Source organism: Pleurodeles waltl, chromosome 6, assembly GCF_031143425.1.
Source record: "Pleurodeles waltl isolate 20211129_DDA chromosome 6, aPleWal1.hap1.20221129, whole genome shotgun sequence".
NCBI lineage: Eukaryota > Metazoa > Chordata > Amphibia > Caudata > Salamandridae > Pleurodeles > Pleurodeles waltl.
In genome coordinates, this window is record NC_090445.1 from 82,960,655 (window position 1) to 82,982,488 (window position 21,834).

The 21,834-nt window shown below is 46.3% G+C and overlaps 3 non-coding genes across 3 annotated transcripts; all 3 read left to right on the forward strand.

Annotated features, from left to right (window-relative positions):
* Positions 1-266: 266 nt before the first annotated feature.
* On the forward strand, positions 267-339 carry TRNAK-CUU (transfer RNA lysine (anticodon CUU)). Its single transcript has one exon. It is a non-coding gene; the product is annotated as a tRNA-Lys (tRNA).
* An 11,792-nt stretch (positions 340-12,131) lies between these two features.
* TRNAK-UUU (transfer RNA lysine (anticodon UUU)) lies at positions 12,132-12,204 on the forward strand. The gene has a single exon. It is a non-coding gene; the product is annotated as a tRNA-Lys (tRNA).
* A 3,182-nt stretch (positions 12,205-15,386) lies between these two features.
* TRNAK-CUU (transfer RNA lysine (anticodon CUU)) lies at positions 15,387-15,459 on the forward strand. The gene has a single exon. It is a non-coding gene; the product is annotated as a tRNA-Lys (tRNA).
* The last annotated feature ends 6,375 nt before the right edge of the window (positions 15,460-21,834 follow it).

Sequence of the window (21,834 nt, forward strand, 5' to 3'; positions counted from 1 at the left end):
GGAGAGTTCACACTGTTCTCTACTGGACATTTAAGTATGTGCCCAGAGACAGGTTGAGAGGACAGATGCATGTATGTACCAGAGTGAGCTCCAGAGAGACTGATGGGGACATAAGACTGGGGTAGATCGAGAGATGGAGAAAGAGAAAGGTGCCTGTGTCGAGTCAGCAGCAGAGAAAATGAAACAAAGGGGCCTCTTGGGATAACCACACACTACTTCCTCACAAAGAACACACAGAGGATGTGTGAAATAACATAAGCACAGCAGCCCGGCTAGCTCAGTCGGTAGAGCATGAGACTCTTAATCTCAGGGTCGTGGGTTCGAGCCCCACGTTGGGTGTGATGCTTTTTAAAGGCTTCTCCATTTTCGGGTCTAACATTAACTCTCACCTTTTTCAGATATTTCGCTGAGGCTTAAAACTACACACACACACATCCTGCAGTTTGCCTCACGATTCCCACGGACCTCCACACAACACAGCACTTCCCGCCCTGGGAGGCGCCGCTGGGAGCTGTCCTAGGCCGAGCCTTTCCTGCGCCCTTTCCTAGCCTGAGCCGCCCGTGCTTACAGCGAGCTCGGAGTCTGCTCCGGTCCGTCCCTTTCCCCCCCACCCCCCATCCTTTCAAAAAGAGGAGTTTAAGGTGTCATCCCTGCTGGTGTTATGATTAAAGTAGGTATGAAAACTACTTTATGTCGGCAGAGGGATTTGATCACAAGACTGGAGAAGATACTGCTCTTGAATGTGGCACCTTACACCGCTCGGCCATTCCGGCAGCCTCCGGAACACACCTCTGGAGGCTGACAGCCACCTCGCGAAACAGGGAGCGTTCACTCTGTTCTCTACTGGACATTTAAGTATGTGCCCAGAGACAGGTTGAGAGGACAGATGCATGTATGTACCATAGTGAGCTGCAGAGAGACTGATGGGGACATAACAGTGGGGTAGAGCGAGAGATGGAGAAAGAGAAGGGTGCCTGTGTCGAGTCAGCAGCAGAGAAAATGAAACAAAGGGGCCTCCTGGGATAACCACACACTACTTCCTCACAAAGAACACACAGAGGGTGTGTGAAATGATATAGGCACAGCAGCCCGGCTAGCTCAGTCGGTAGAGCATGAGACTCTTAATCTCAGGTTCATGGGTTCGAGTCCCACGTTGGGTGTGATACTTTTTAAAGGCTTCTCCATTTTCGGGTTTAACATTAACTCTCACCTTTTTCAGATATTTCGCTGAGGCTTAAAACTACACACACACACATCCTGCAGTTTGCCTCACGATTCACACAGGACTCCACACAACGCAGCACTTCCCGCCCTGGGAGGCGCCGCTGGGAGTGGTCCTAGGCCGAACCTTTCAAGCGCACTTTCCTAGCCTGACCCGCCCGTGCTTACAGCGAGCTCGGAGTCCGCTCCGGTCCGTCCTGTCCCCCCCCATCCTTTCAAAAAGACGAGTTTAAGGTCTCATCCCCGCTGGTGTTATGATTAAAGTAGGTATGAAAACTACTTTATGTCAGCAGCAGGATTTGACCACAGGACTGGGGAAGATGCTGCTCTTGAATGTGGCACCTTACACCGCTCTGCCATTCCGGCAGCCTCCGGAACACGTCTCTGGAGGCTGACTGCCACCTCACGACACTGGGAGAGTTCACACTGTTCTCTACTGCACATTTAAGTATGTGCCTAGAGACAGGTTGAGAGGACAGATGCATGTATGTACCAGAGTGAGCTCCAGAGAGACTGATGGGGACATAAGAATGGGGTAGAACGAGAGATGGAGAAAGAGAAAGGTGCCTGGGTCGAGGCAGCAGCAGAGAAAATGAAACAAAGGGGCCTCCTGGGATAACCACACACTACTTCCTCACAAAGAACACACAGAGGGTGTGTGAAATGACATAGACACAGCAGCCCGGCTAGCTCAGTCGGTATAGCATGAGACTCTTAATCTCAGGGTTGTGGGTTCGAGCCCCACGTTGGGCGTGATGCTTTTTAAAGGCTTCTCCATTTTCGGGTTTAACATTAACTCTCACCTTTTTCAGATATTTCGCTGAGGCTTAAAACTACACACACACACATCCTGCAGTTTGCCTCACGATTCCCACAGGACTCCACACAACGCAGCACTTCCCGCCCTGGGAGGCGCCGCTGGGAGTGGTCCTAGGCCGAGCCTTTCCTGCGCCCTTACCTATCCTGAGCCGCCTGTGCTTACAGCGAGCTCGGAGTCCGCTCCGGTCCGTCCTGTCCCCCCCCCCCCCATCCTTTCAAAAAGAGGAGTTTAAGGTCTCATCCCCGCTGGTGTTATGATTAAAGTAGGTATGAAAATTACTTTATGTCAGCAGCGGGATTTGACCACGGGACTGGGGAAGATACTGCTCTTAAATGTGGCGCTTTACACCACTCGGCCATTCCGCAGCCTCCAGAACATGGCTCTGGAGGCTGACTGCCACCTCGCGAAACAGGGAGAGTTCACACTGTTCTATACTGGACATTTAAGTATGTGCCCAGAGACAGGTTGAGAGGACAGACGCATGTATGTACCAGAGTGAGCTCAAGAGAGACTGATGGGGACATAAGACTGGGGTAGAGCGAGAGATGGAGAAAGAGAAAGGTGCCTGTGTCGAGTCAGCAGCAGAGAAAATGAAACAAAGGGGCCTCCTGGGATAACCACACACTACTGTTAGGGTTTGTACACAGCAAAGAGCATGTCCCCTCTCACTGCACTAGTGGGTTCTGTAATAGCTCCCTTTTAAACTTACTATTGAAAGCCTTTCTTGTTATCTCACCTCCCCCCCCCCTAGGCTTCTGTGTATGTTGTTTAATGTGCTGTTTTGTTTACACATTGGGCCTTGCTTTTACCAAGGCTTCTTTAAAACACTCCTCCCTAGGCCATGTGTTAATCCAACTCATTTGCATAATAACTGAAACTCTGCACACCTTTCAAGAACATGTGCAGCATGTGAGGACCACACCCAGCTCTTCAAACCACACCCAGCTCTGCACACCTTCCAAGAACATGTGCAGCATGTGAGGACCACACCCAGCCCTTCAAACCACACCCAGCTCTTCGAACCACACCCAGCCCTGTCTATAAAAGGCAACCCCCGAGCCTCACCCAGTGCTTGTGCTCGTCTACCTCCCGCTTACCTGAGAACAGATCCCTCGGCGCTGGCACTCCTGCTCTTTACAGACTTTCTTTGACTTCAATGGGTGCAGCTGCTGGCTCTTCCTTCTTCTGGTTTCCGGTTCCTCCTTGCCTCAGCCTCTCTCCTACGAGTAACCTGCAAAAGAGAAAGAAGACAAGGTTAGACTGATCAGTATCTCTTGCCAACAACAAGTAAGTGCAAAACTTTTTATTACCTGAGGGAGCTTTGACGGCAATTTCTGGATTCGTGTATAGACAGTTTGAGGCGAAGTGCCTTCCACGAGCATTGTGATTCAGGCTCTTTGTTGCAGGAGTATTTTGCAGGACTTTGTGAAGCGGACATTGTTTTTTTTCATGGAACTTTTGGGAATCGAACAGTGGAAACCATTGACAGCAAGGCAAACAGTAAATCAAGGACTTGCACAAATTACATGCTGTATTTTGATGTAAAAGTACAGTATTTGTTTTATAAAAGATTCTGGAAATATGCGAAAAGTGAGTCTGCTATTGGGAATTTAGGCTTTAGTTATATTATGATGAATGTTTGATATTGGTAATTCTGATAATGGTATTTGTTTAATGTTTTAGAAGCTTTACAGTAATAGAAAACACATCCCAGAGCAGTAACACATTCCAAACCTGGAAACTAGAGACCAGGATCCAAGAGGTACTTTTAGAAGAGAATTTCTAATAAATAAAGGGATAGTTAGGAACCCATTTAGGAATAGGTTGCACTTATCTGTTCTTTGTTTATGTTTCATTAGGCACCAGTTTCTACAGAAGTCAGAAAGGGCCGCAGATTTGTGCAGCACTTCAACAGTGGAAACGCAAGAACTGTGTTGTCTCTTTATTTTTTATTTTATCCACTTCCCCCCTTCCCTTGAGCTTCTGTTCTTAGTGCACTGTTTTAAAAACTAGTGTGCTGGAACAAGCAGTTTCAGGGTGGGGTCGGATTGTCTTCAACCTCCATCAGAACTGAACAAGAACTCAGGTGAGCTGGGCTTTGACAGAAGCACAAGCCTTAAAAAATTTCAGTTCTGGTGGACGATGAATACCGGGGAAGAAATAGAGGGCATTGACGTCACGGATATGGCGCAGGCCCTAAATGAGGACTTGGCTCATAATGAATCAGTGTCTGGCATCTTGCAACATATGCAAGAGGAAATAGAGAGATTAAAGATGGAGAATACCTCTTTAAAACAGGATTTAAGCAGGTATAAATTTAGGGGATCTCAGTGGAACACAGCTTCTACGCCTTTGTTTAAAACCTCCTCAGAGACAGGGGCGCCATCAAAACATACAACTTTGCCTTCCCCAGTTGAGGTTACTGTTAATGTTCCTAATGTTGTGCCCTTAGCAGCACCTGAACGTTTTCATGGAGATAGTAACAAATTCCATGTTTTTATCAATCAATGTCAATTACACTTCATTTGTAAGCCACAACAGTTCCCTACTGATGATACGAAAGTGGCATTCGTCTTGTCTTATTTGGGTGGCACAGCAGCCAATTGGTCAATTCCTTTCGTGGATAGAGATGATCCCATCCTCCATAATTGGAATCAATTTAAACGTACCATGACCAGCCTTTTTGCAAAACACACTTTCATGCAGGCAAATGATAATGAGCTTTTAAATCTTAAACAAGGTAACAAGGATTTATTGACCTATCTCACTAGTTTTAATCGTTTACTCACCGAGACACAGTGGCCAGAAGAAAAGCGTGTCTCCCTTTTTTATAAAGGTTTGAGAGACGAGTTAAAAGACGCGCTGGCTCATATCGTTGATTTGCCAAAAGACTATTCGGACTTTGTAGATTTAGTTGTGAAATTAGAACATAGACTAGGAGAAAGAAAGAGAGATAAATACAAACTGGAATCACGGTTAACTTTTATTAGACACGAGAAGAAAGACACAGATAATAAACTCCCTGAACCAGAGCCTATGCAAATAGGGACACTCAGAGGTCCACTCACATCAGAGGAAAAAGAAAGAAGGAGAAAATTTCAATTATGTTTATATTGTGGCAGGGCAGGTCACTTTGCCAGAGAATGTCCAGTAAAGCCTAAAACTCCACGAAAGGGTGCTGTTTCCTCCACCTCCTCAACTGAATCGGGAAACGATTAAGCTCGACAAGGGGAGAGGTTACTTGTTCGAGAAAACATCTTAATCAAACCTCTAATGCTTCAGCCTTCAGGGTACCGCACATACCTAGACATTTCATAATTCAGGTCGTTTTAATTGTTACTACCCAAGTGAGGCATTCTCTCCCTGTCCTACTGGACTCAGGCGCGACAGGAAATTTTGTGGATAATAAGTTAGCTGAAATCTTAGGACTTCCTATGTGCCTAAAGCCTTGTCCAGAAGTAGTATGTGCGGTGGATGGGTCAGAATTGACCTCTGGATTAATCACAAAACAAACAAGTCCACTTGTTATGGTCTGTCAGAACGGGCACACAGAGGTGATTAGCTTTGATCTGATAGATACTCCTAATTTTGGTTTGATTCTCGGGGTACCCTGGTTAACAACTCATAACCCAAAAATTGATTGGGTGAATAGAACTGTTACTTTGGATTCCTCTTTCTGTAGAACCAATTGCTATCAAGAAGCAGGTACAGAACAGAGCACAGTATTACACTGTGCTAGTGTTACACAAGATGAACCAAGTCTCCCTCCTGAATATTCTGACTTTAAAGACGTCTTTGATCCAGTAAAGGCTAGTGTGCTGCCCCCACATCGGTCTTATGACTGCCGTATAGATCTTATCCCAGGGGCCCCTTTACCTAATAACAGAGTATATGCTTTGACTGACGAAGAAACCAAATACTTAAGAACCTACCTAGATGACCTACTACAGTCTGGGTTCATCCGTCATTCCACATCTCCAGTGTCATCTCCACTCTTTTTTATCCCGAAGCCGGATAAATCCCTGCGCGCGTGTATCGATTATAGAGGACTAAATAAGGCTACAATAAAGAATAAATATCCTCTTCCTCTAATACCTGTGTTGTTGGATCAATTAAGACATTCTACTGTATACACTAAACTAGATCTGCGGGGAGCTTACCACCTGGTCCGAGTAAAAGAGGGGGATGAGTGGAAGACAGCTTTCAAGACAAAGTTTGGTTTATTTGAGTACACAGTAATGCCCTTTGGGTTATGTAATGCCCCTGCGGCCTTTCAGTTCTTTATAAATGAGGTCCTACACGAATTCCTGGACGTTTGTGTCATAGTATACATAGACGACATCCTCATTTACTCTAAGAACTCAGAAGAACATACCCAACATGTTCGTGCAGTATTATCAAAGTTAAAAGAAAATCATCTTTTTGCTAAGTTAGAAAAGTGTACTTTTAATGTCAACAAGGTGGACTTTTTAGGATACTGCCTGTCACCTCAAGGAATAACTATGGATGTAAAGAAAATCAGTGCTATTGCTGATTGGCCAGAACCATCCTCTGTAAAAGATATTCAGAAATTTCTGGGTTTCGCCAATTTTTATAGTAGGTTTATTGCACATTTTGCAGACATTGCGGCCCCAATAACTACCTTGTTGCGGAAAGGGCAACGATTTCTTTGGACTGATGAGGCGGCACACGCCTTTCAACTCCTAAAACAAAAGTTCACTTCAGCCCCAATTCTGAAACATCCTGATCCTGACTTGCCCTTTTTTGTTGAAGCGGATGCTTCACAAGTAGCTTTAGGAGGAGTTCTCTCTCAACGAGATGCAGTAGATGGCCAGTTACATCCTATAGCCTTCTATTCCAAAAAGTTATTGCCAGCTGAACAAAATTACACTGTGGCTGAAAGGGAACTACTAGCTATCAAAGTAGCCTTTTCAGAATGGAGGCACCATTTAATGGGAGCCAAGTACCCAGTTACAATCTTTTCTGACCATAAGAACCTACAGTTTTTTGGATCACTTAAAGCACTAACACCACGTCAGATGCGCTGGTTAATTTTTTTTAGCACATTTGACTTTGTTATAACCTATAGACCAGGTGCACAACAAATTCAATCTGATGTGTTATCTAGATACGGACATACCTCAGACATGAAACAAGATAAAATAGGAGAACCCATTATTCCTCCCCAAAAGTTGTTGGCACCAGTACAACAGAAGGATTTCATCACAGATCTATATAATGCACACATGCAAATAGCACCTCAGGATTGGTTAAAGGATTCCCATAACACAATACAACGAGGTTTATTGTATCACGACAACATGCTGTTAGTGCCCACCTCTGAATTACAAACACAGGTGATAATTTGGCATCACGCCTCACCGTTGGCAGGTCATCCTGGTTGGGTAAAAACCCTGGAAAATGTGCAAAAACACTTTTGGTGGGACACTATAAGAAAGGACATTAAGCAATTTGTCACTACCTGTCCAATTTGTGCAAGACATAAATCTTCTCATAAGGCTCCTGACGGCTTGTTAATACCAATGCCAACACCCAAACAACCTTGGCACACTGTGAGCGTAGACTTTATTGTAGGTTTACCACCTGTAAAATCCTTCACAACAGTGTTGGTTATAGTGGATTTTTTATCTAAATTGGCACATTTTGTACCATTACAGAAATTACCCACGGCGGCAGATTTTGCCGATATTTTTATAAGGGAAATTGTGCGTTTACATGGTTTGCCAAGCAAAGTGGTGTCAGACCGAGGGAGCCAGTTCAACTCCAGATTTTGGAAAAAATTATGTGAAAAACTGAAAATAGATGTGGCCTTATCCACTGCTTTCCACCCAGAGACAGATGGACAGACTGAACGACTGAACCAAACCTTACTTCAAACGCTACGTTGTTTATTGGCTGATTATTCTAGTGAATGGTTGGAAGCTCTTCCTGTAGCAGAGTTTGTTTATAATAATACTGAGCATTCAGCTCTACTTTGCTCACCATTCTATTTCTTGCAGGGGTATCATCCAAGAGCTATACCCATTTTGTTAGAAGATTCCCTGTTGCCTACAGTAACGGATAGACTAACGAGGTTAGGTGACATACAAGACAAAGCCAGGAAACATTTATTAAAGTACAAGGAAAGCATGAAAAGACAAGCAGACAAACACAGGTCTGAGGCCCCAATGTATAAAATTGGTGACAAGGTATGGCTCTCCACAAAAAACCTAAACATAGAGGGATCCCGAAAGCTGCAACCACGTTTCATTGGACCCTTTAGTATAACTGCCATAGTAAACCCGGTAACAGTAAAATTAGATTTACCAAAAGAATATCCAGTACATACTACATTCCATGTGTCCTTGCTTAAGCCGTACAACTCAAAAACCCGACCTGAACCACCACCTCCACCCATACCAATTAAGGGAAATCTGGAATATGAAGTGAAAAGCATAAAAGACTCAAAAAGAATTAGTGGACGTCTGTTTTATTTAGTAGAATGGAAAGGATATGATGAATCTGAGAATTCATGGGAACCAGCATCATATGTACATGCCCCACAGCGGATTAGACGGTTTTATTTAAAAAATCCAGGAAAACCCCGTCCTGTAGGAGGGCCTTTGAGGGGGGCAACTGTTAGGGTTTGTACACAGCAAAGAGCATGTCCCCTCTCACTGCACTAGTGGGTTCTGTAATAGCTCCCTTTTAAACTTACTATTGAAAGCCTTTCTTGTTATCTCACCTCCCCCCCCCCCTAGGCTTCTGTGTATGTTGTTTAATGTGCTGTTTTGTTTACACATTGGGCCTTGCTTTTACCAAGGCTTCTTTAAAACACTCCTCCCTAGGCCATGTGTTAATCCAACTCATTTGCATAATAACTGAAACTCTGCACACCTTTCAAGAACATGTGCAGCATGTGAGGACCACACCCAGCTCTTCAAACCACACCCAGCTCTGCACACCTTCCAAGAGCATGTGCAGCATGTGAGGACCACACCCAGCCCTTCAAACCACACCCAGCTCTTCGAACCACACCCAGCCCTGTCTATAAAAGGCATCCCCCGAGCCTCACCCAGTGCTTGTGCTCGTCTACCTCCCGCTTACCTGAGAACAGATCCCTCGGCGCTGGCACTCCTGCTCTTTACAGACTTTCTTTGACTTCAATGGGTGCAGCTGCTGGCTCTTCTTTCTTCTGGTTTCCGGTTCCTCCTTGCCTCAGCCTCTCTCCTACGAGTAACCTGCAAAAGAGAAAGAAGACAAGGTTAGACTGATCAGTATCTCTTGCCAGCAACAAGTAAGTGCAAAACTTTTTATTACCTGAGGGAGCTTTGACGGCAATTTCTGGATTCGTGTATAGACAGTTTGAGGCGAAGTGCCTTCCACGAGCATTGTGATTCAGGCTCTTTGTTGCAGGAGTATTTTGCAGGACTTTGTGAAGCGGACATTGTTTTTTTTCATGGAACTTTTGGGAATCGAACAGTGGAAACCATTGACAGCAAGGCAAACAGTAAATCAAGGACTTGCACAAATTACATGCTGTATTTTGATGTAAAAGTACAGTATTTGTTTTATAAAAGATTCTGGAAATATGCGAAAAGTGAGTCTGCTATTGGGAATTTAGGCTTTAGTTATATTATGATGAATGTTTGATATTGGTAATTCTGATAATGGTATTTGTTTAATGTTTTAGAAGCTTTACAGTAATAGAAAACACATCCCAGAGCAGTAACACATTCCAAACCTGGAAACTAGAGACCAGGATCCAAGAGGTACTTTTAGAAGAGAATTTCTAATAAATAAAGGGATAGTTAGGAACCCATTTAGGAATAGGTTGCACTTATCTGTTCTTTGTTTATGTTTCATTAGGCACCAGTTTCTACAGAAGTCAGAAAGGGCCGCAGATTTGTGCAGCACTTCAACAGTGGAAACGCAAGAACGGTGTTGTCTCTTTATTTTTTATTTTATCCACTTCCCCCCTTCCCTTGAGCTTCTGTTCTTAGTGCACTGTTTTAAAAACTAGTGTGCTGGAACAAGCAGTTTCAGGGTGGGGTCGGATTGTCTTCAACCTCCATCAGAACTGAACAAGAACTCAGGTGAGCTGGGCTTTGACAACTACTTCCTCACAAAGAACACACAGAGGGTGTGTGAAATGACATAGGCACAGCAGCCCGGCTAGCTCAGTCGGTAGAGCATGAGACTCTTAATCTCAGGGTCGTGGGTTTGAACCCCACGTTAGGCGTGATGCTTTTTAAAGGCTTCTCCATTTTCGGCTTTAACATTAACTCTCACCTTTTTCAGATATTTCGCTGAGGCTTAAAACTACACACACACACATCCTACAGTTTGCCTCACGATCCCCACAGGACTCCACACAACGCAGCACTTCCCGCCCTGGGAGGCGCCGCTGGGAGCGGTCCTAGGCCGAGCCTTTCCTGCGCCCTTTCCTAGCCTGAGCCGCCCGTACTTACAGCGAGCTCGGAGTCCGCTCCGGTCCGTCCTGTCCCCCCCCATCCTTTCAAAAAGAGGAGTTTAAAGTCTCATCCCCACTGGTGTTATGATTTAACATTAACTCTCACCTATTTCAGATATTTTGCTGAGGCTTAAAACTACACACACACACACACACATCCTGCAGTTTGCCTCACGATTCCCACAGGACTCCACACAACGCAGCACTTCCCGTCCTGGGAGGCGCCGCTGGGAGCGGTCCTAGGCCGAGCCTTTCCTGCGCCCTTTCCTAGCCTGAGCCGCCCGTGCTTACAGCGAGCTCGGAGTCCGCTCCGGTCCGTCCTGTCCCCCCCCCATCCTTTCAAAAAGAATAGTTTAAGGTCTCATCCCCGCTGGTGTTATGATTAAAGTAGGTATGAAAACTACTTTATGTCAGCAGCGGGATTTGACCACAGGACTGGGGAAGATACTGCTCTTGAATGTGGCGCCTTACACCACTCGGCCATTTCGACAGCCTCCAGAACACGGCTCTGGAGGCTGACTGCCACCTCGCGAAACAGGGAGAGTTCACACTGTTCTATACTGAACATTTAAGTATGTGCCCAGAGACAGGTTGAGAGGACAGATGCATGTATGTACCAGAGTGAGCTCAAGAGAGACTGATGGGGACATAAGACTGGGGTAGAGCGAGAGATGGAGAAAGAGAAAGGTGCCTGTGTCGAGTCAGCAGCTGAGAAAATGAAACAAAGGGGCCTCCTGGGATAACCACACACTACTTCCTCACAAAGAACACACAGAGGGTGTGTGAAATGACATAGCCACAGCAGCCCGGCTAGCTCAGTCGGTAGAGCATGAGACTCTTAATCTCAGGGTTGTGGGTTCGAACCCCACGTTAGGTGTGATCCTTTTTAAAGGCTTCTCCATTTTCGGGTTTAACATTAACTCTCACCTTTTTCAGATATTTCGCTGAGGCTTAAAACTACACACACACACATCCTGCAGTTTGCCTCACGATTCCCACAGGACTCCACACAACGCAGCACTTACCGCCCTGGGAGGCGCCGCTGGGAGCGGTCCTAGGCCGAGCTTTTCCTGCGCTCTTTCCTAGCCTGAGCCGCCTGTGCTTACAGCGAGCTTGAAGTCCGCTCCAGTCCGTCCTGTCCCCCCCATCCTTTCAAAAAGAGGAGTTTAAAGTCTCATCCCCGCTGGTGTTATGATTAAAGTAGATATGAAAGCTACTTTCTGTCGGCAGCGGGGTTTGATCACAGGACTGGGGAAAACACTGCCCTTGAATGTGGCACCTTGCACCACTCGGCCATTCCGGCAGCCTCCGGAGCACCGCTCTGGAGGCTGACTGCCACCTCGCGAAACAGGGAGAGTTCACACTGTTCTCTATTGGACATTTAAGTATGTGCCCAGAGACAGGTTGATAGGACAGATGCATGTATGTATCAGAGTGAGCTCCAGAGAGACTGATGGGGACATAAGACTGGAGTAGAGCGAGAGATGGAGAAAGAGAAAGGTGCCTGTGTCGAATCAGCTGCAGAGAAAATGAAACAAAGGGACCTCCTGGGATAACCACACACTACTTCCTCACAAAGAACACACAGAGGGTATGTGAAATGACATCGGCACAGCAGCCCGGCTAGCTCAGTCGGTAGAGCATGAAACTTTTAATCTCAGGGTCGTGGGTTCGAGCCCCACGTTGGGTGTGATGCTTTTTAAAGGCTTCTCCGTTTTCGGGTTTAACATTAACTCTCACCTATTTCAGATATTTTGCTGAGGCTTAAAACTACACACACACACACACACACACACACATCCTGCAGTTTGCCTCACGATTCCCACAGGACTCCACACAACGCAGCACTTCCCGTCCTGGGAGGCGCCGCTGGGAGCGGTCCTAGGCCGAGCCTTTCCTGCGCCCTTTCCTAGCCTGAGCCGCCCGTGCTTACAGCGAGCTCGGAGTCCGCTCCGGTCCGTCCTGTCCCCCCCCATCCTTTCAAAAAGAGGAGTTTAAAGTCTCATCCCCACTGGTGTTATGATTAAAGTAGGTATGAAAACTACTTTATGTCGGCAGCGGGATTTCATCACGGGACTGGGGAGGATACTGCTCTTGAATGTGGCGCCTTACAACGCTCGGCCATTCCGGCAGCCTGCGGAACACGGCTCTGGAGGCTGACTGCCACCTCGCAAAACAGGGAGAGTTCACACTGTTCTCTACTGGACATTTAAGTATGTGCCCAGAGACAGGTTGAGAGGACAGATGCATGTATGTACCAGAGTGAGCTCCAGAGAGACTGATGGGGACATAAGACTGGGGTAGAGCGAGAGATGGAGAAAGAGAAAGGTGCCTGTGTCGAGTCAGCAGCAGAGAAAATGAAACAAAGGGGCCTCCTGGGATAACCACACACTACTTCCTCACAAAGAACACACAGAGGGTGTGTGAAATGACATAAGCACAGCAGCCCGGCTAGCTCAGTCGGTAGAACATGAGACTCTTAATCTCAGGGTTGTGGGTTCGAGCTCCACGTTGGGTGTGATGCTTTTTAAAGGCTTCTCCATTTTCGGGTTTAACATTAACTCTCACCTATTTCAGATATTTTGCTGAGGCTTAAAACTACACACACACACACATCCTGCAGTTTGCCTCACGATTCCCACTGGACTCCACACAACGCAGCACTTCCCATCCTGGGAGGCGCCGCTGGTAGCGGACCTAGCCCGAGTCTTTCCTGCGCCCTTTCCTAGCCTGAGCCGCCCGTGCTTACAGCGAGATCTGAGTCCGCTCCGGTCCGTCCTGTCCCCCCCCATCCTTTCAAAAAGAGGAGTTTAAAGTCTAATCCCCGCTGGTGTTATGATTAAAGTAGGTATGAAAACTACTTTATGTCGGCAGCGGGATTTCATCACGGGACTGGGGAGGATACTGCTCTTGAATGTGGCGCCTTACACCGCTCGGCCATTCCGGCAGCCTGCGGAACACGACTCTGGAGGCTGACTGCCACCTCGCAAAACAGGGAGAGTTCACACTGTTCTCTACTGGACATTTAAGTATGTGCCCAGAGACAGGTTGAGAGGACAGATGCATGTATGTACCAGAGTGAGCTCCAGAGAGACTGATGGGGACATAAGACTGGGGTAGAGCGAGAGATGGAGAGAAAGGTGCCTGTGTCGAGTCAGCAGCAGAGAAAATGAAACAAAGGGGCCTCCTGGGATAACCACACACTACTTCCTCACAAAGAACACACAGAGGGTGTGTGAAATGACATAGGCACAGCAGCCTGGCTAGCTCAGTCGGTAGAGCATGAGACTCTTAATCTCAGGGTCTTCGGTTCGAGCCCCAGATTGGGCGTGATACTTTTTAAAGGGTTTAACATTAACTCTCACCTTTTTCAGATATTTCGCTGAGGCTTAAAACTACACACACACACATCCTACAGTTTGCCTCACGATTCCCACAGGACTCCACACAACGCAGCACTTCCCGCCCTGGGAGGCGCCGCTGGGAGCGGTCCTAGGCCGAGCCTTTCCTGCGCCCTTTCCTAGCCTGAGCCGCCCGTGCTTACAGCGAGCTCAGAGTCCGCTCCGGTCCGTCCTGTCCCCCCCCCATTCCTTTCAAAAAGTGGAGTTTAAGGTCTCATCCCCGCTGGTGTTATGATTAAAGTAGGTATGAAAACAACTTTATGTCGGCAGCGGGATTTGATTACGGGACTGGGGAAGATACTGCTCTTGAATGTGGGGCCTTACACCGCTCGGCCATTCCTGCAGCGCCCGGAACACGGCTCTGGAGGCGGACTGCCACCTCGCAAAACAGGGAGAGTTCACACTGTTCTCTACTGGACATTTAAGTATGTGCCCAGAGACAGGTTGAGAGAACAGATGCATGTATGTACCAGAGTGAGCTCCAGAGAGACTGATGGGGACATAAGACTGGGGTAGAGCGAGAGATGGAGAAAGAGAAAGGTGCCTGTGTCGAGTCAGCAGCAGAGAAAATGAAACAAAGGGGCCTCCTGGGATAACCACACACTACTTCCTCACAAAGAACACACAGAGGGTGTGTGAAATGACATAGGCACAGCAGCCTGGCTAGCTTAGTCGGTAGAGCATGAGACTCTTAATCTCAGGGTCGTTGGTTCGAGCCCTTTTTTGGGCGTGTTGCTTTTTAAAGGCTTCTCCAATTTCGGGTTTAACATTAACTCTCACCTTTTTCAGATATTTCGCTGAGGCTTAAAACTACACACACACACATCCTGCAGTTTGCCTCATGATTCCCACAGGACTCCACACAACGCAGCACTTCCCGCCCTGGGAGGTGCCGCTGGGAGCGGTCCTAGGCCGAGCCTTTCCTGCGCCCTTTCCTAGCTTGAGCCGCCCGTGCTTACAGCGAGCTCGGAGTCCGCTCCGGTCCGTCCTGTCCCCCCCCATCCTTTCAAAAAGAGAAGTTTAAGGTCTCATCCCCGCTGGTGTTATGATTAAAGTAGGTATGAAAACTACTTTTTGTCGGCAGTGGGATTTGACCACGGGACTGGGGAAGATACTGCTCTTGAATGTGGCGCCTTACACCACTCGGCCATTCCGGCAGCCTCCAGAACACGGCTCTGGAGGCTGACTGCCACCTCGCGAAACAGGGAGAGTTCACACTGTTCTATACTGGACATTTAAGTATGTGCCCAGAGACAGGTTGAGAGGACAGATGCATGTATGTACCAGAGTGAGCTCCAGAGAGACTGATGGGGACATAAGACTGGGGTAGAGCGAGAGATGGAGAAAGAGAAAGGTGCCTGTGTCGAGTCAGCAGCAGAGAAAATGAAACAAAGGGGCCTCCTGGGATAACCACACACTACTTCCTCACAAAGAACACACAGAGGGTGTGTGAAATGACATAGGCACAGCAGCCCAGCTAGCTCAGTTGGTAGAGCATGAGACTCTTAATCTCAGGGTCGTGGGTTCGAACCCCACGTTAGGCGTGATGCTTTTTAAAGGCTTCTCCATTTTCGGCTTTAACATTAACTCTCACCTTTTTCAGATATTTCGCTGAGGCTTAAAACTACACACACATCCTGCAGTTTGCCACAGGACTCCACACAACGCAGCACTTCCCCCCCTGGGAGGCGCCGCTGGGAGCGGTCCTAGGCCGAGCCTTTCCTGTGCCCTTTCCTAGCCTGAGCTGCCTGTGCTTACAGCGAGCTCGGAGGCCGCTCCGGTCCGGCCCGTCCCCCCCCATCCTTTCAAAAAGATGAGTTTAAGGTCTCATCCCCGCTGGTGTTAAGATTAAAGTAGGTATGAAAACTACTTAATGTCGGCACCAGGATTTGATCACGGGACTGGGGAAGATACCGCTCTTGAATGTGGTGCCTTACACCGCTCGGCCATTCCGGGAGCCCACGGCAGGTTTCTGGAACATGGCTCTGGAGGCTGACTGCCACCTCGTGAAACAGGGAGACTTCACAATCTTCTCTACTGGACATTTATCACAACACCCTCAGCAGCACGGGCCTCCTCAACAGACATCAGGGAGACGCTGCTGCAAGACGGGCATCGAAGGACCAAATGTTTAACAATAAACACCAGCACTTCAACCTTCTACATCACACACCCAACCCCAATGCTTTTACAGCACATACCACGGCTAGCTCATTCAAGGACGCGTCAGAAAAGGCATATCACATCAGGAACTATAAAAATCATTGTCTAATTTACACATCTCTCCATCTAGAGCAGGTGTCAGACCCTAAAGGCCACAGAGCCCAAGGCTGCCGCTTAATATTACACAACTGCCCTTAATAATCCTCCCTTCCCCTTCAAACCCGGCACCAGACCTTTCTGGGACATAAACATAAACGTCATTCATGGCAAATTCACTGCCAGGAACACAGTGGCAGCTCGTCCTTATGGACTTCAGTTTGGGCTCCACTCTTTGTAGTCTGTCAATTTTTTTATTACACTAATAGTGAAAAATAATATAGTATTCACTATTAGTGTAATAAAAATGGAGTACAGTTAGCTGGGATATGCCTGTCCATGGCAGCTGAGGTAAGTAAAAAATGCTTGTAAATGTCTATTGTGTGCATGCTTGCGGGTGAGAGGGTGTTTATGTGAGAGAGAATGTATGCAAGTGTCAATTTGTATGTTTTTATAAGTATGTGTGTGTGAGTGAAAGTGGAGGTCAAAGGTCGTGTGATGTCACTTCTGCTACCCCCGGCATTTCGGTGAATTGACATTCATGAACATAAACCAATGATTTAATATCATTTCACTGACATCTCCGGTGAGATATTCTAGTTCAGACATCTGGAACCCAGATCTCTTGGAAGAGGCATCTGGCACTGAAGTCACAGTAAGAGCACAGCCGTTGGCATCTGCTGTACCAGACATTTATGCCACAGGCATCGCCTCTTTTTAGCAGAGATAGCAGCATGCAAATTTTTCACAACAGACATCTTGAGCATACTTCCCGAAACAGCTATCAGCAATGCCAGATTCTCTATCTCACATTCACAATTGAGAAGAATGTCACAGACTTACGGTATAAACTGTCCCCTAAGCCACATCTAAAGGGACTGTTCCCAGAAGGTTCATCACTAGTGAGATATTTTCGATTACAAATCAAATGTTGCAGTAAAGACATCGCTAATGGCATCTGCCATGAGAGCCCGATGGCAACGCATCCTGGGTCAGACATACTTTATGGAGCTCTAGAAGAGACACATAGATTTAAATGCCTCAGAGTGGACACATACAGCACACAAGACAAAACAACTATTACATATGTAATATTGTCACCGGCCATGTAGTATAGAGGATTCTTGCAAAGACATCAGGGGTTAAATGTCACACAACAGATGTTAGCACGTCAGACCGTAATAAGTAAACTTACAAGGGGACGCGAGTAGGTCGATGAACCTTTTGACTAACGCTTGAGATATTCCCACCATAAAGAAACAATAACAACACTGATCAATAACCAATTTGTCAATTTCAACAATAATCAATAACATTAGTAATCATTAAAAGTCAGTAATTGACACACCATGACCTCGCAGCCATGAATAACCACACCTTTATTTAAAAGTTAGGATGTTTATTTCCCTATATTAACAATGCTAATGTCATGGAGGTTGTCCTCCTCAGGCCAAAACAAAAAAGATAATGACCAGGCATTGTTTTCCTGTTATTTAGAGACATTGTTCTTTTTCACTTTCATTGTCAGAAAGCCTGGAAACTTCCCTTCCGATGATGCTGGGTATAATTATATAGCAAAGGTGTGGGTAATTGTTATTACAGATTTATTGTGTGATAATATAAGACTTTTTTCCAGCCATTACAGGGGTGAAACTCTTCAGTTATCAGTATTGGGGATATTTACAGGCCTATGCTGAGAAAATGTGTGGCCTATTTCTAAACACTGTGTGGGTAAAACTGTCCTCCTCTCGGGGTGATGAATGCTTTGCTTATTTTCATACCATCCCTGATGTAATGTACAGTTTGTACCCAGTCACTACACAGGTATAACCAGGCAGATCTCAGGATGGTGAAGCTTTGGTTACATTCCCTCTCTCCGTAGCCAGATCAGTGTAGCAATGTAAGGTTGTTTTGAAGTCAGATTATATAATCCAAAACTAACTTAAATAAAAAGGTTTTTGTAGAATCTTGGGTTGTCCTTATATTGATTGACTGTCTTTGAGGAGCTGTTTTCAAAAAGGTCTAATATATCCTAGAGACTGTGCAGTGAGGCAAAGTGTATAGGGGGATAGCGCAACAATGCATCCAGTGCAATAGGACTAAGGTGGGGTGATGGAGCACCCTTATCTTCCCTTCGAGAGGGTCCCCTCATGTATTGTTACAGCACCGGCTCCTGGGAAGCATTTCATACCTTTTCAAGGCTAATTATTGGATGTGAAAAGCTGCAGAGCCAACGCAAACTAGACTCTAGGAACTTCAGGCATGGAAAATATAGATTTCTAAAAGTTACTTTTCCTTAATTTCTATTAAAAATCCAACCCCACCATTGAATTGGATTTTTATTAACTATTAAAATAGTTGTTTACATTTTTTGGTAACTAGTTCCATCCCCAAAATATAGTATTAGTATTTTAATCTGTACTCTGGTTTTCTAAATAGGACAGCTAGGCATCCCACAGTGGAAAATGGCTTGTGGGTGCTAATCACTGTAAGGACATGTTATCATTAAAGTTCTACATGCCCTATGGTTAAATACCATGTTCCCTGTCTAGCGGACTACAACACCTACATAAGGATGATTTGTTAATATTTAAAAGGGAGGATTTTACTTATTGAGAGGGTTTATTTTGACTGATTGAATGGCATCTTCCATATGCTACAGTCAGGCTATAATGATGAGCCTGAAGCCAGGTTTTCACTGTCACTGTAGTGGATGTCACAATATGTGCTGCATAGCACTAGTGACATTTAACTTCCATGTCTTTGGTACACTTTGTACCATATACCAGGACCTTATTGGCAAGTTAACTATGCCATTATCAAGTATGCCAATTCAACCATGTTCAAAGGGGGAGCACAGGCACTTTACTACTTAATAGCAGGGGTAAACTGCACAGAGTTCTAAAACCAGCACAAATATAGGGTCCATTGTAGTGACTATGCAGAAAAGGCAGATATTCTACAGTTCACATCTATATTGTAGCTCTCTGCATGTCGCCAGTTTGCCCTGCATCAGTCTGCGCCAGTGATACTTCATATCAGTGCTGCGGCTGTCTGCATTGTACGAGTCTACCCTGCAGGTTCCTATGATACTTCACATCAGTGCTGTAGTTATCTGCATTGCACCAGTCTGCCCTGTGCCAGTCTGTATCTTGACACTTAACATCAGTCCTGTACCTCTCTGCATTGCACCAGTCTGACCTGCACCAAGCTACCCCTTTAATACTTCTACACATCCTGTGTGCAGCACTTTGCATTACACCAGTCTATACCTGCAATGCTTCTTGACTACCCTGATGTAGCTCTTTGCATTGTGCCAGTCTGCCCTGTGCCAGTCTGTACCTGCGGTGCTTCTTGATTACCGTGGTGTACCAGTCTGCCCTGTGCCACTCGGTACCTGTGATGCTTCAACACAGCCTTGGTGCTCTTTCCACTGTGCCAGTCTGCCCTTCTGAGTCAGTTGCTGTTGGGCCTCGCAAGCCAGTGGAACTCTGTGTGTTGTCCAGTTAATCCTTCACTCTCTTCAGCTGTTGTAGCTCACTGTAGCAAGGCTGTGAGGCGCTGTGGGGTCACTCTGCTCTTCACACTCTCTCTGAGAGAGTCTGTGCCTGTGTCCCTGAATGTAATGGAAGGTGGAAATGTAACTGAGGCAGAAAAACAACTTTGTCTTGTTTTCACAGACACGTATTTGCGCTATGAACCGCCTCCAAAGCTATTTATCTGCCCGGGGTGACAGACTGGAGTGGGTATTAATGGTTGGTGGAAATGCACACAGGGCGGGCTGCTTCAGAATCTTTTCATTCAAGTGAAGACACACAAAAACCCAGATTGATAAAAAAGTAGCTCATTAGTTCTGACGAGCCACTTTTTCTGTGCCACCCTAGAGGCACCTACAACGCCATAGTTGTGCTGTATTTAACATAAGGCACACCATGGTGGTAGTTAGAACAATAGCATCAAAATGTTTGACGCTATTGTGGCGCTTTGCTACACTAGCGCCAAAATATTTGATGCTAGTGTAGCAAAGTGCAAGGAGGCGCATTGATTTAAATGGGTGCGTCATTTTAATGCCTGCTCTGAGCAGCTGTGCAAAATGAGAGAAAAAGTGGCGCAGTGAAATCTGATAAATTTCACTTCGCCATTCTTTCGGGCCTACTAGCGCCTGAACACCACCCTTGCATACATTATGCCTGGCGCAGGCATAATGTGGCGCAAGGGGTTACAAAGTGGCAGAATGCATGCATTGCGCCACTTTGTAAATATGGCGTGGGTGAAAATGCCACCTTAGCATCACATTTGCTTTAAAACTGATGCAAATGTGGCGCAAGGTGGCAGTGGGGGCTTCTGAAACCTGGCCCAAAGAGAGACAGAAGCAGAAAGAGAGCTGCATGTATGTAAGCAGAAGCTGGTCCAGAGAGACAGGCGGCTGGATGCAGGGAGACAGATGAGTGTAGTGTACCCAGAACAATGGCAAAGAGACAAAAGCAACTGCAAGTATGTGCCCAGAGACAGGTTGAGAGGACAGATGCATGTATGTACCAGAGTGAGCTCCAGAGAGACTGATGGGGACATAAGAGTGGGGTAGAGCGAGAGATGGAGAAAGAGAAAGGTGCCTGTGTCGAGTCAGGAGCAGAGAAAATGAAACAAAGGGGCCTCGTGGGATAACCACACACTAGTTCCTCACAAAAAAACATGTGAAATGATACAGGCACAGCAGCCCGGCTAGCTCAGTCGGTAGATCATGAGACTCTTAATCTCAGGGTCGTGGGTTCGAGCCCCACATTGGGCGATAAATTGTTTTTTGCAGTCTTCATGTTTTTCACCAAATTCACCAGTATCTGTCAAAACAAAAAAACACATCCTGCAGTTTCACTCATTATCACAACACTTTCCACCCTTGCAGGTAGCGATCGTAGCCCGGCTCAGCTCCTCCTGCTCTGAGAATTTACATTTAGAGAGGTCTCGGTGCCCTCCCTTACCCCCCATAATTAGTTAAGGCTTGCGGTCTCGCTGACATAATTAAAAAGGGTATACAAGTTTATGCGTCAGGAAAAGTAGTTATAAATGAAGATTGTGTGGGCGCTAATTGTTCTTTTAAGGTTTATTCGCGTTTTTTACAGTCCTCATGTTTTCCACCAATACTAGTCAAGCTTAAAAAAAAAATACTCATAATGCGTCCGATCATACTTCACGCAGCGCTTTTCACTCTGGAAAGGTGCCGCGGAGCACAGGTTAGCTCCGCCTCTCTAAGCACTTTCTTCATCACATACAGAAAACTACACTTTTAGTAAGGACTAGGCCTAGGCCGTTTTCTCCCTGTGAGTAATTAAAGTTAGTGATCCCGCGTGCATGGTAATTAAAGTGGGTGTGAAAGATTATTTTGTCAGAAATGGGATTTGAACCCACACCTCCATTCAGAGACCAGAACACCCAGCTGGTGGGAAAAGACCGCTCTTGAGTCTGGGGCCTTACACCGCTCGGCCATCCTGCCAGCTGAACAAAGGGGATGCCGGATGTGATGTCATCTAGTCTAGAGACTGGATGCACGTGATAGTGATTTCTTCCTGGGTGTTATTCTACTGCATTTATCGGTCACAGACCTCTTCTTATCAACAATGTGAAAGAGGCCGAGGGATGAACTTCGCACCGTTTGGCCCTCA